The 12,623-nt window shown below is 48.5% G+C and overlaps 1 protein-coding gene across 5 annotated transcripts in view; it reads left to right on the top strand.

Annotated features, from left to right (window-relative positions):
* Window positions 1-12,623, top strand: part of SKAP2 (src kinase associated phosphoprotein 2) — a 238,025-nt gene that overhangs the window by 211,985 nt on the left and 13,417 nt on the right. For 4 of the 5 annotated variants that reach the window (XM_049641636.1, XM_049641635.1, XM_049641632.1 and 1 more), the window contains exon 18: window positions 369-2,248. The exons of the other annotated variant lie outside the window; for it this stretch is intronic. The gene's annotated coding sequence lies outside the window, so the exon portion shown is untranslated. Of the gene's footprint in view, window positions 1-368; window positions 2,249-12,623 lie in introns of those variants that run through there. 5 annotated transcript variants of the gene reach the window in all.

Here is a 12,623-nt window from a genome sequence, read left to right as displayed (position 1 = left end):
ATGTGGGAGAGAGAGAGAATCTCAAGCAGGCTCTGCATAGTAGCCCCACACGGGTTCGAACCCAAGCACTGTGAGATCATGACCTGAGCCAAAATCAAGAGTCGGATGCTTAACCAACTGAGCCCTCCCCCCGCCAGGCACCCCAAGTTATTTAACCTCTCTTAAGTCATACTTTTCTCATTTTCAAGTGGGGAGAATAACAGTCCTGCCCTTTCGGGTTCTCTGTGGGGATGATACTTAGATACCTAAAGAGCTCGCATTTACTGAGCCCTCTCTCTATGCTCTCAGGAAGTGCTGAGATAGATGCATCATCTCGTTTAACTCATGGACCAACCCTCTGATTATCCCCATTTTTTTTTTTTATAAAGGCAGGACCGACCCTCACAGGGGTGAACAACTGGCTGAGCATAAAGCCTGGAACCAGGGGCAGGGGCTGGAAAAAGTTTGCTTTGTTCTCTTCCGAATCCCAAAGTGGTAAGATGAAAGCCAGAGGCCCGGAGGGCAGAATCCCTCAGTGTCCAAGCTGAGTGTCCTCATGGCCGATGAAATATCCACAGAACGTCCTCAGAGCCACAGATTTTCCTCTTCCCATTTTGAATCTGGGAAGAATCCCCAGATTTTTCATTGCCCCTGATTGTTTTTTAATCAACGTTCCCCAAACTGTTTCCTCTGACTCTGCGATTGACAGCCTCGCATCGGGCTCAAGCCACCAGCTGGGCCCAGGCACAGATGCTCTGGGTTTCTGTTGACTGAGTGGAAATCACTGAACCTTTTGTGTGAACCTGCCTAAGGACCCAGACCAGACAGTGGAGTGGGGACCAGACGGCTGTAAATTCTCTGCAGGATTAGCCCATTTCTGATGTTTTCACAGAGCCTGTGACTTGTTGCCACAAGTGCCTTTCACTAAATCACTGCGTCCCAGGGCTGGGGGAAGAATCGGCCCCAGGATCCAGGGGGAGTTTTCCAAGGAGGAGATCACACACACCAGCCTTTCTTCCCCCTTTGCTTCCCTTCCCTCCTTGCCGCCTCCCTGTTCTAGTAAAACAGCATTAAAGCATTAAGGGTCCCTAATGGAGTCTCGGGTACCCTTGAAAAGGTTGAGGAGGGGAAGCCAGCATCAGCACCCCAAAATGAGTGATGCCACCCAAAGGGCATGCTGGATGGCTGGTCCAAAGGGTTTAATTTTCCACGACATCATTTTTGCCTGGCTTTTCTCTAGAGATGCAGTGTGTCCCATCCTTCTTGCGAAATTTCTTTTCATCACTGCACTGCCTTTCCTATAAGGCCTGTGTCTTGATATCACAGAAATGATCTCCCACACGAACACTCTTCCTGCTTTGAATCCCTGCTTTGGTGCCGTGATGTCTCGTGTTGCCATGGATGGACACGTACAAGCTGGTGAGGAGGTGGGAATGAACTCTCCACTTAGGTTTGTAGAAAGCCTTCTCAGTATCGTCCTCAGGACCCCACAACCAGGGTGCTTCCTTCTGTACAGATCCCAGGCTCTTGAAGAAAATATCCTGTCAACCCTGCTAGCAAGAGACTCCCCCCACAACTACCTTGGATCGCCTCATTTCTCGTTCCCTTTGCCCATCACGTGACTTCTTTTCCTTTATAATTTAGTGTGGGGAATCATCCCCCTGGAAGTGAGCAGAAGGCAGAAAACAAGGGTTGGGCTTGATTTAATGCTCTACTCTCGCCATCTTGAAATTATGAAAAATTTCCAAACAGCGGGCGCCACAGATTATGTAGCTGGTCCTGGAGAGGGCAAACATTTGCTGATCACTTAGTACTTTCTAGGCTAGCGATTCCCAAACTTGACGGCACATCTGAATCACTTGATGGGGCCTTTAAAATCTTGCTGCTCAGGCCACACCCCAGACTGATGAAATCGGAATGTCTGGACATCAGTATTTTATAAAGGCCCCCGGATGTCGTGACTCCATATCCCAGCCACTCTTAAGAGAAGAGGTATTCTTATTCACCTGGTGCAGGTGAGGAAATGGAGGCCCAGTGAAGCTGAATGGTGTACCCGAGCTCCCACCCTATGCTGGGGGGTATCCTTGAACTCAGTCTAATCTGACTCTAAACCCCAGTTCTTTCCATTCAACCACATGACTTAAGCCTGCTCTGCTCTTGGTCATTTGTAAGTTCTACTGGCTTCTGAATAAAAGCCCTTTCTACTATTAGGAAGTTCGTCCTAAACATTTCCTCGCTTTGGGCCAGAAAAGGGGAGAATTTTGCATAACTGTTCACACACATTCAGAACGCTATGCAGGACGCGCAGGCAGACATCCAGAAACATCCCACGGCTAGCCAAGCCACGACCACCTGGAGTCAGTTCTGCTCTGAGGAGGAAACATTTCTGACCATTCCCCCGTTGAAGCCTGCCCCCTCCCTTGGGCAAGGGCACCTCCTTTCAGAGAAAGCCTTCAGGCCTCCGTGAGAACACATTTGCCCTTCATGGGGTTCAGCCTTTCACCCCATCCCTCCCTGTCGGTACATTCAAAGTCCCTGAAATCTGCAGGGCATCAGAGAACCGACTTTGTTCCTGTGCAAGCACTGCCTGAATGTGCTTTCTTTCATTTTTGCCTTTTTTCCTGCCTGAGGGATTTTGTACAAGCTCTCAGAGTCTCCTTCCCTCTGAGTTCATATGCTCTGCACCCTCTTTCCTATTTCTGGCCCGACCCTTCCCCACAGCTGGGCCCAGCCAGTCCAGCGATGGCTGAATGAGCAGGCAGGCTGGGGTGGCTCCTCGTGCCACAGACGGTGGCCTCAGATGGAGCTGCCCTCTTCCTGCTATCCAGCACCTGCACCTGGCCTCAGGAAGCAGAAAAGACGCAGGGAAACCTCCTCACCCACAGAGACCAGCTTTCCGGAAGGCACCAGCAGGCCCATGAGACAACCTGGCACCCCCATGTGTGGCTTGGAAGCTGCCTGCACCCCTGTAGCCCGAGGGTGTGTTTCTAGGCGCTCAGCTGGGCTGTTCTCCCTCTTTTCCTCTCTGCTTTGGCCTGACATGCTGAGCGGTTGGGTTGCTTCAGGCCTAAGTAAGCTTGTGCTTGTCTTTTGTACCCCTAAATGGGCATGGTGGACCCCGTGCCACCCTCAGACCCTGAAAAGAAGGACACTTGAGGGAGGCAGGGGGGCTTCAGAGGGCGTGAGGATTTCAGGTGGAAGGATCTGACAGCTGTGCAAAGGAAGTCAATTGTTCAAAGCAGGCTTCCTCGGGGTTAATTAGAGTATTTGGGAAAAGAATCTAAATTAAACAGGTGCTCGGGGCTTATTTGCCTTCCCTACAGTAATTGGCTTTTACGCGGGATAGAAAGCTTTACCATCTAACAAAGATGTAGCCCAGAAAAGTCTTTGCCCAGACAGCTAGTTTTCAGAGGTGAGGGACATTTGGCCGGGCGGGGATCATCAGCAGGGTATGGGTGCCAGGAGGACAAGGCTCTTCCCCACCCCCTGGGCTCCAGCCCTTGACTGGCTCTTCCTGACCAGTCTAAAGCAAACAAGTCTTTTTTATGGAGCAGACCTTCACGAGCCAGCTTTCTTCCTCCCCGTCTGTGGACAGGACCCTAGTATGTGGGATGGTGACGCTGGCCTTGGTGGGGCAGACACTAATGGTCTTAGTAAGAGAGCGACTCCCACTTGGGAGCCACGAAGAGCACATCAGTACATCCCATCACAATTTAACGAAAATGCGCTCATTTCAGTGTCTCTGAAAGATTGTACAAGGCCGGGCGAATAGAATCAATGAGCACAGTGGTGTCACATTCAAAGGCGCCTGACACGTTCTCTGGCGACGTCCCCATCGGGGACAAGCGAGTGGACGATGGTCTGGGGTGCTAATATTCCCGTAGGTTGCTTTCATAGTCAGAATCAGCCATCTTGCATCCTTCGCAGACACGCTGGTGTCTTATTAGAAATGCAGTGGATAGAATTTAATGCAATTGAAAAGAAACCCAGCAGACTCTAATCTAAAGAATGTCATTTCAGGAAAATAGCAGCGACTTACAATTTACTGCCCCTAAATTGGAAAATCAGTTTTAGAACATCGTAAACTTTTAATTGCATGCAGCATGGAAACAGATTTAAAACAGAAAGGCGGGGAAAGAGGAGCTCACGTGTACGAACACCTTCCATTGAAGGCCAGTCAGTCACAGTGTTTCATTTCATCTGAACAGCAGCCACATGACACTAGAGTGACTTTCTCCGAGTTAGAAATGACGAAATGGAGGCCCAGCAAAGAAACGTGTCTTGCCCAAGGTCACGGGGTAGAAAGTTGCAGAGTTTGGATTTGAAATCAGGTCCGTTTGGCCCCAACGCCTGAGTATCTTTGAATCTCCCGTAAAACGTATGCACGGAAACGCTTTCTTTCTTCCGCAGATCGACTCCAACAACTGTCACGTAGGGGTTCCAGAAATCGGCGGCCTGATTCTGCTTCTCCGTGCTTTTGATCTACTTGTGGCACATGAGACATTGTGCGCAACGCCATGAGAGACAGGGCAAAGAAGGCATGGGAAGGTTCCGCTGACTTCTTTCTCAATTGCATTCGGGAAGACGTCACCTTTGTCAGCTCTTCTGCAATATATTTAGAAAGTGGGTCCGAATATGTCCGGGTGTTCTCCCCGAAGGCACACACCCCTGCTCTGTGAAGTCCAGAACTGAGAAGGTTCCAGAAAGTGTGGTCCAAAGCAGGCAACCAGTCAGGCTGAGGAAACCACGAAAGCCCTCTCCTTAGACAGGAGGGTAACCAGAACTGTACTCGGACTCCACAGTTTATTTTTCCCAGGCGGACAAGGGACGAAAGCCACTTTGCAGAACAATGCTTCCGAGGCATTTTATTTGCAACACAATCCTTTGCAAGAGGTGAGCTAAGAAGCAGGGTCAGCTCACACAGGGACTTCTCTCCCCTTGGCCGGCCCACCTAGCGGCATCAGGCCGCATCTCCAGGAGGGAGCGGGGGAAGCACCCAGTCCTTCATGGGCACAGTAGGTTCCGCCTTATTCTGGTACAAAGATGCGTGTTTGCCGCAGGTAACCTCACACCACCCAGCACACCGCCGCTGAGTTGCACGGCGACGTATGAACCCAAGTGACGCCTTAATGTATCATGTTAAATCACATCCCACAGCTTCTTGGATCCGAGAGAAAGTGACTGGGCCAGAGGGAGCTGCCACATCTCTTTCTTCCATTCTCTTTTACCTTCTAATTAATTTTTCTAATGGGTCCTTGATGTAATAAACCATTTATCATGTGCACCTTCTTCTGAGGCTTTTCTCCTTCCAAGTTATTAACATGTCCAGGGCTTTCCTAGGGAAAGTGTCTAGGCCTTGGCTGCCTGCTGTCCCCAGGAGAATGCCAGGTACGTGTCATGGCTATCTGTACCGTGTGCACAGATAGCGCTCCGTGCCAGGCCACCGTTGATTCAGTGATTGTACTTTTTATCCGGCAATGGCCCTGAATGGAGACAGAGCCAGGAAACAGAGCTTCATCTCGTGAGGCTCTGTGGAGAGAGTCAGCTCTAGAAGTCGCTGGCCCAGCTGACGCACAGCTGAGAGCCTTAGCAGGAGCACCAGGGCCTGAATGGGGAGGGGACGAGTCTATTAAGGGAGGCAGCTGCCAGAGGAGACGGAATCACAGAGGGGTGTCCTCCTGAGAGCCAATGAGGGCCTGGAAATGATCCTGTGACTTCAACTTACTCTGATCTGATCTTCTTCCATAAAAACTGCTTGGAAAAAGCCCAATTGTCATACAACGCGCTCCTTTTCACACCTAACACTGCTAGTGTCTACACCTATTGAGCATTTACTGCAAGCGAACAACTATATATACACCATCTCATTCGATCCTCACCAGTGCAAAGGGGTGGGAAATATCAGCCTGTGTGACAGAGAAGAGAGAGATTTGCCTAGGCCACAAAGCGAAGGTAGGAAACTTGAGACTTGAGCCTGGGTCTCCCTGTCCCCAAGCTAACTCATCCTCATGCTAGACACACGCCTGCAGTTACGCCCTTGGGGCTTTGGCCTTTGTGATAAAATTCTAAGCGGAGTCTCAGGCAAAGAAAACATCCAGCCCCCACTGTATTTGCTGCCTAACCTCGAAAGGTGCCGGCCATTAAAGCTAGATTGAACCCGAGTTCTTGCTGAGACCGTCTTGATATTTTGGCAGATTCACACCCTTGATGAGATTGCTGTCTACGATGAAAGTTGATTCAAGGTCTTGGGACCATTTTTCACACAAGACCCCCGTTTATTAGTGGGGAGTGTGTTGTAGGGACACCTGGCCAGCACTTAATTTGACCTGGTAACATAGAAGTGAGGAGCCCCTTAATCTGTCCCCCTGAGCCAGCCCTGCCCCCTGCTGACGTGTGCCTCATAAATTCAGCCATTGTGTCTGTGAGCGCCTTGGCTGGAGCTGGTTTTATGAGATATCACGGTGCTGTGCTGTGCACCTGTGTAGCTGAGAGCAGAATGTTCGCTTCAGGGGTGGAAAAAAACCAAACAAACCCAGACCCTGGAAGGAATTCAAGCACGATCCCCTTTTGTTAGCGGTCAAAGAGGAGCACGCAGCCTGGAGTAACTTTGCGAAAGGTAATTGAAAGAAACTCACGAGTCCCTACTTCACATCCATATCCTTTAATCCTTTGGATAAAATTTCACATGCCCAGCAAGGTAACAGGCATTCTTTTGCTCCCCCGACCAGCCAAGATTTTAACGGGACCCTTCGGCTTCCTCCCTTCCCGCTGCCTTTGACCTGGCCACAACTAGGATAGGAGCTACACTGCGGGATTGCCTCAAAATAGAGCACTTGGCAGAAATGCTCTTTTGAATGTTGCTGTTCTCCTGTATAAATCAGAAATCCCCAGGTCTAAGCGCGTAACCCTTTCCATGCCATGATTTTGTGTTGGCTTCCAAAGAGCAGCACATGTCGCCCCGGCAGGCAACAGAGCAAGCATCCCTTGGCTGTTTTATGTTAGCGATCTGTGGCTCAAATAGGAGCCACCCCAGTCAGGAGGCCATGTGGTCCAGCAGACAAAGCACTTACAACGAAGGGAGAGAGTCTTGAGATGCAGTCAGCCTGCTTCTTCACCTTAGGTCAATTACTTTCCTGTGTTTCAATTCTTTTTTCCACCGGTATCGCGGGAACAACATCTATTCGCCCAATTCCTAGGATGCTGCGAGAATTAAATTACATAGTAACAGCAAAATAATTTGGCTTCATTGGAATTGGGCATCGCCTGAACCTGAATGGAATGAATGTGCAATTCTTAATGGCTTCCATCTTCTGGCCAAGCTGCCTTGGGACCAGAACAATAGGCCAGGTCTGGATGCACAGGGAGGGGGCCGCGAGACCAAAGAGAGGCCGTAAGCAGAACGTGTTGCATCTGATTGCACAGAAATGCTGCAGTGTCATTGACGCCAACAGCCCGAGTTCCCCACTCAGCAAAAACATCGCGGATTCCAGTGGGTGTTGACAGGGAAGAGGGAACATAGCTCTGAGTAGCAGAAACTTTATTATAATTATTATCATGATGGGTTTGGATTAGATTGCCATCTCTGGCCCTCCAAATTGTTCATCCACTCGAGACTTTGAATCTGGAAAGTCTGGCACAGACAAACATGCACCTGAGTAAGAGAGAGTGCCTCTGCTGTCTGTTTCTCTCTCTCTCTCTCTCTCTCTCTCTCTCTCACACACACACACACACACACAAATGCATGTGCACACAATGTCTGTAAGAAAGAGCACTAATAGGGGCGCCTGGGTGGCGCAGTCGGTTAAGCGTCCGACTTCAGCCAGGTCACGATCTCGCGGTCTGTGAGTTCGAGCCCCGCGTCGGGCTCTGGGCTGATGGCACGGAGCCTGGAGCTTGTTTCCGATTCTGTGTCTCCCTCTCTCTCTGCCCCTCCCCCGTTCATGCTCTGTCTCTCTCTGTCCCAAAAATAAATAAAAAACGTTGAAAAAAAAATTAAAAAAAAAAAAAAAAAAAGAAAGAGCACTAATAAGCCCCACTAGTGTTCCCGCCGCTCTTGGAACCCCTCAGACGTGACCCTGTGTCTGTTTGTGTGCACAATCATGGCGACCGTTGCATTCCATTTCATTCATTTCCACCTTGCTCTCTTCCTCTGCCTGGAATGTTCTTCCCCCAGATTTTTCCATGGCTGGCTGGCTCTTCCTGTTGTTCAGATCTCACTAAAATCTCACCTCTGTGGAGAGACTTTACCTGGCCACTCCCACCTCAAATAGCCTCATCTTGTTTCTTTCCACAGGACTTTGCTCATCAAACCATTTATTCCCTGTGATATTTTTGTTGGCTCATTTTCTGACTTCTTCCTGTGGCAGAGACAAGCAGGTACCTCCTGCCATTCATTCTTTCTTTGTTCTTTAGCAGCAGAACCCCAAATTTTAGCCAGGTATGTGGTCAGTCAGAACAAGACCACATATCCCAGTATCCCTGGCAGTGAGGCATAGCTATGTGTCTCAGTTCTGGTCAATCAAATATAAGTAGAGGTATCTTTAGAAGGAGGAGAAGCACTCTTTTTATTCTCTTTCCTTCTTCTTGTTGGCTGGGATGTGAATGCAATTGCTAGGACTTAGGCAGCCACGTTGGACTCTGAGGTGAAAGCCTCATACTTAGGACACCAGAGCACCAAGATACTAGGCTCCTGCATCTTTGATGGCATTATGGTGTGGCCCTACCAGCCCTGGGTCATGTCCCTCTGGACTTTTATGTGACCGAGAAATTAGGCTGTAACTTGCTAAAGCTATCGTTATGTCAGGTCTTCTGTCATTTGCAGCTAAATTGACTCCTAACTTCTAGTGTCAGTTTCTACCCCCACCTTCAAACCTCCCTCCCAAGAGAATACGAACTCTATAAAAATAAGGATCGTACTTGTTCAGTGCCCTATGCCCAGCACTGGAATGACACCCACACATAGTAGTCATTTGGTAAATGCTTATTCAAGGAATAGCTTGCTCGTGTCTCTTATTTAATTTCTTCCCTCTACTGGCTCCTTTCCCTCTCTGCATTGCACTGTTTTAGTTTTCTTTTAACCTCCCTCCAATTTTCTTCTCCCTACATGTCCCCGAAATATACATATTTCCCCAGTTGATGTCCTGGGCTGAGGTGGGAAGTACTAGGTATTTCCGTGCTGACATCTGCATTTCCACAGACCCCTCCGAGCGAAACCGCCCTCCCCACAGTCCAGCTATGGCCACGGACAGGAACACCTGCTCCCGACCCACTTCTGATTGGATGGGGGTTGTCAGGTGACCCAGTTGCCGGCAATCCATTGGCTTGTCAGAAACCTCCGTCTTTGCCTGATATCAAAGAATAAACTGTGCTCATGAGAGTGCCTCTACCGAGAATATTTTTCAATTTACATTTTAAATTTACTTTATGTGAAAAATACTGATAAATACATAAAAGAAAAATCACCCCCCCCCTCAAATTTTGCCACTTGTAAAAGACATTATATACAGAGGTGAAATTTCTACCCCTTTCTTTTCCTGTGTCTGCCTAAGAAATCTTATCCCCTTGAGATAATCAGTATTGGCAGGTGCATGTTTTTCCTGATTTTTTTTTTCTATTTTTAAACAGACATCTGTATATATCTAGGTAGATGTATGGGTATTTGTGTGCGTTTATTATGTAGACTTATCCTCTGTATATTGGTCTGTACCATAGAATCTCTCTGGGCCAAGAAATGCAGATTTATCAGGGATTGATTGATCAGAATTCTTTGAATGGATGTCCCATAATATATTCCACAATTCCCTGCTGAAGCAACGTTCAGCATGCTGCAATAAACATCCTAGATAGATTTCCAAACTTCTGTGCTGAAAAGTGGGATTGCAGAGTCAAAGAGAATACGCTTAAATTTTTTAAAAATAAATATCATCAAATTAATCTCCAAGATGGTTACACCAAGTTTACCTTGCCACCTACATATATGAGGATTCCCATGCCCTCATTCTCTCTTTAGCACTGACTGTCACCATTCTTTTTAACTGTGGTCACTTATTTAATAAAAGAATAGTATGTCATGACCTTTGTATTTGCACGTTTTTTCCTGTACTGGTGAAATTATCTCCAGAGAATGAGGCGTGGAGCTAGAGTTGAAAGGCTGGGCAGGGAGAAGCTGAGAGGTGTGAACCGCCATTTTGAGGAAGAAAGCAGGGTTGAGGTTCGGGGGAAGCAGAAGGCATGGGGACAGGAGGGGTCTGAAGAGGTGATGGAAACAATGGCAAGCCATGGGGGGAGGCGACGGGGTAGAGCCGCGGAAGTATGGTGCGTGGGCGGTAGACTAGGTGACAGGCTGCACACACAGCAGCTGTGCGGCCCTGGTGTTGCCTCAGAGGCCTAGAACCTTCCTTCCCCCTTGTGCTTGTCCTTCTCATCCTCCTGCCCCCTGAGGCCTGGCTTTAACTGAGACCACTGTTTGGTTTGCTTTTCCTGGATATCCCCATTATTTGACATGAGAAAAGCCGCTGTCTTCTCACCTTCTCTCCGCTGTCCTCCATGGAGCTCTGAGACATCTGTTTCCTCCGTGTCAACCCCACTCAGCCCTGATGGTCCCCATATGTGCATCTTCTGTGCCAGCCTCCTGCTTCACATTTCTTTTGGCTGGCAGGATGGCTTCAACACAGTGTCTGGCTGGTACTTCAAGCTCAGTGTGTCCAAACGCACCCAGCTCTCCATCTACCCCCCAAATGGAATCATCTAGATTATCCTATGTCTCTGCTGATTCCCACCATACTCCTGGTCACAAAGACTTGGAACTGTAAATAAAGACTTAAAAAAAAAATGTTATCTCCTCTTACACCTGCCCTCGTTTATTATTTTTTATTTTCTTTTCAATCGTGGTTAAAATACATATAACATGACATTACCACCTTAACCTTTGTTAAGTGCGCAGTTCAGTAGTGTTAGGTACATTCTCATTATTATGCAAATATCACCACCATCCATCTCCAAAATTCTTTTCACCTTACAAAACCGAAACCCTATACCCATTAAGCAACAACACCCATTCCCTACTCTGTAAAGACATTTGACCCTTCAGCGTCACCAAGGGTGGGGGCAAGATCACCCGTTTGTCTGCAGGATCTGCTCCAACACTGCCGTAGGGAAATAAGGCCATGGGCAAGAAAAGTTAAACGAGTGAATGCCTTACTTATTTCATCCATGCAGTGCCCGGTAATTACTATTTACTCAGGGTCTAAAACCATGCAGTTTATTTTTATTTCTCAGAACAACTCTCCGGTGGTGTTTGTTTTTTTGGTTGGTTTCATTGATGGGGAAACAGAGTCCCAGAGGTTAAGTAACAGCCTGGCTAACACAACCTATAAAAGGCAGGCTGGTGACACGGCCTGACACCAAATCTTCTGCTTCTCCCTGGCTTGCCTCTTCCTTGGCGGCGGCCCCCTCGGCCACCTCCTGTGTCTGCGCCCTCACTGGCAGTCGGTAGCCCCGAGATTGGGAGGCTCTGATACGTCCCTCCCCTCCCCTCCCCGATCCTTCTCCGCTTGCTCCTGTGGATCAGGTTTGCTCAGTCCCAGCTCTGCCCTGCTTGACTTCCTCATGTTTCTATAGACATGCACATCCTCCCCGAATGAAGTTCAAGCTCACTGCCTGGCATTTGAACCCTCCCACGCATGCTTCCAACTGCCTTCCCAGCTGCTGCTTCTTCCCCGTTTTCCCAGCCATGCTCCAACTTACATTTTCCTGCCTCTGTCCCTTTGTTTTTCTTATTTCGCATGTCCCAAATGCCCTTCTCCATGCTACCACCAAGAACTGTGTCCATTTTGTTTGCCATTGCTTCCCCAGGACCTAGAACAGCGCCTGACACAAAGTAGGCACTCAATAAAGTTTTACTGAGTGAAGGAATGAATGGGGCAATGCCTCCTACTGTTTCAGGTGCCATTTCAGGTGCCACCCTCATCAGGAAACCATCTCCAATACTCCCCATACGACTGGGTGTCCTTCTTGGCCCCTCATTTGTTCTTATCTTTTCACATGTCATAGTCTGAACTAAACTAAATTTTTTGGCTACTTGTCTTAGCCTTTCAATTAGATTGCAAGCTTCTTGAGACAGAGACACTGTGTTTTTAAACATTTCTATACCTTTCCCTGCACAGGCTTATGCATGTGAGTGCTTGTGTGTGTGTGTGTGTGTTCGCCCACACACGTGCACACTCACACACACACACACACACACCCCACAGACACAAGTGCAGTGCTGTGCATCCAACAGTGTCGCTCAACATGTGTTAGTTGATTTGAACTGAATCATCTTATCACCCTTCCTACCCTCTCTTCCTTCTGCAGGCACCAGGACTTTGTCCCTCCTTTCCACCCCATTCCTGCCCTGGCCCCCACTTCTCCATCGTGTGGCCACTACAGTGTTGCCAACTGGCACCCGCGGGCCAGAGGATAATTTACATCGGCTGTCATGCTATCAGCTCTCCCCACACAGTGCAACAGGTAGAGGATGAAAACGGATGCTTACAAGAACCTTAAATGTATATGGCAGAGAAGGCTGCCAGGCCAGGAACGGGGTGGTAAGAATGTCCAATACAAATCTGACATCTGCTGGGATAATAAAACTGATGAGCATT

This window comes from Panthera uncia, chromosome A2 (assembly GCF_023721935.1).
Source record: "Panthera uncia isolate 11264 chromosome A2, Puncia_PCG_1.0, whole genome shotgun sequence".
Taxonomy (NCBI): domain Eukaryota; kingdom Metazoa; phylum Chordata; class Mammalia; order Carnivora; family Felidae; genus Panthera; species Panthera uncia.
This window is presented reverse-complemented; position numbering and strand designations above follow the sequence as displayed.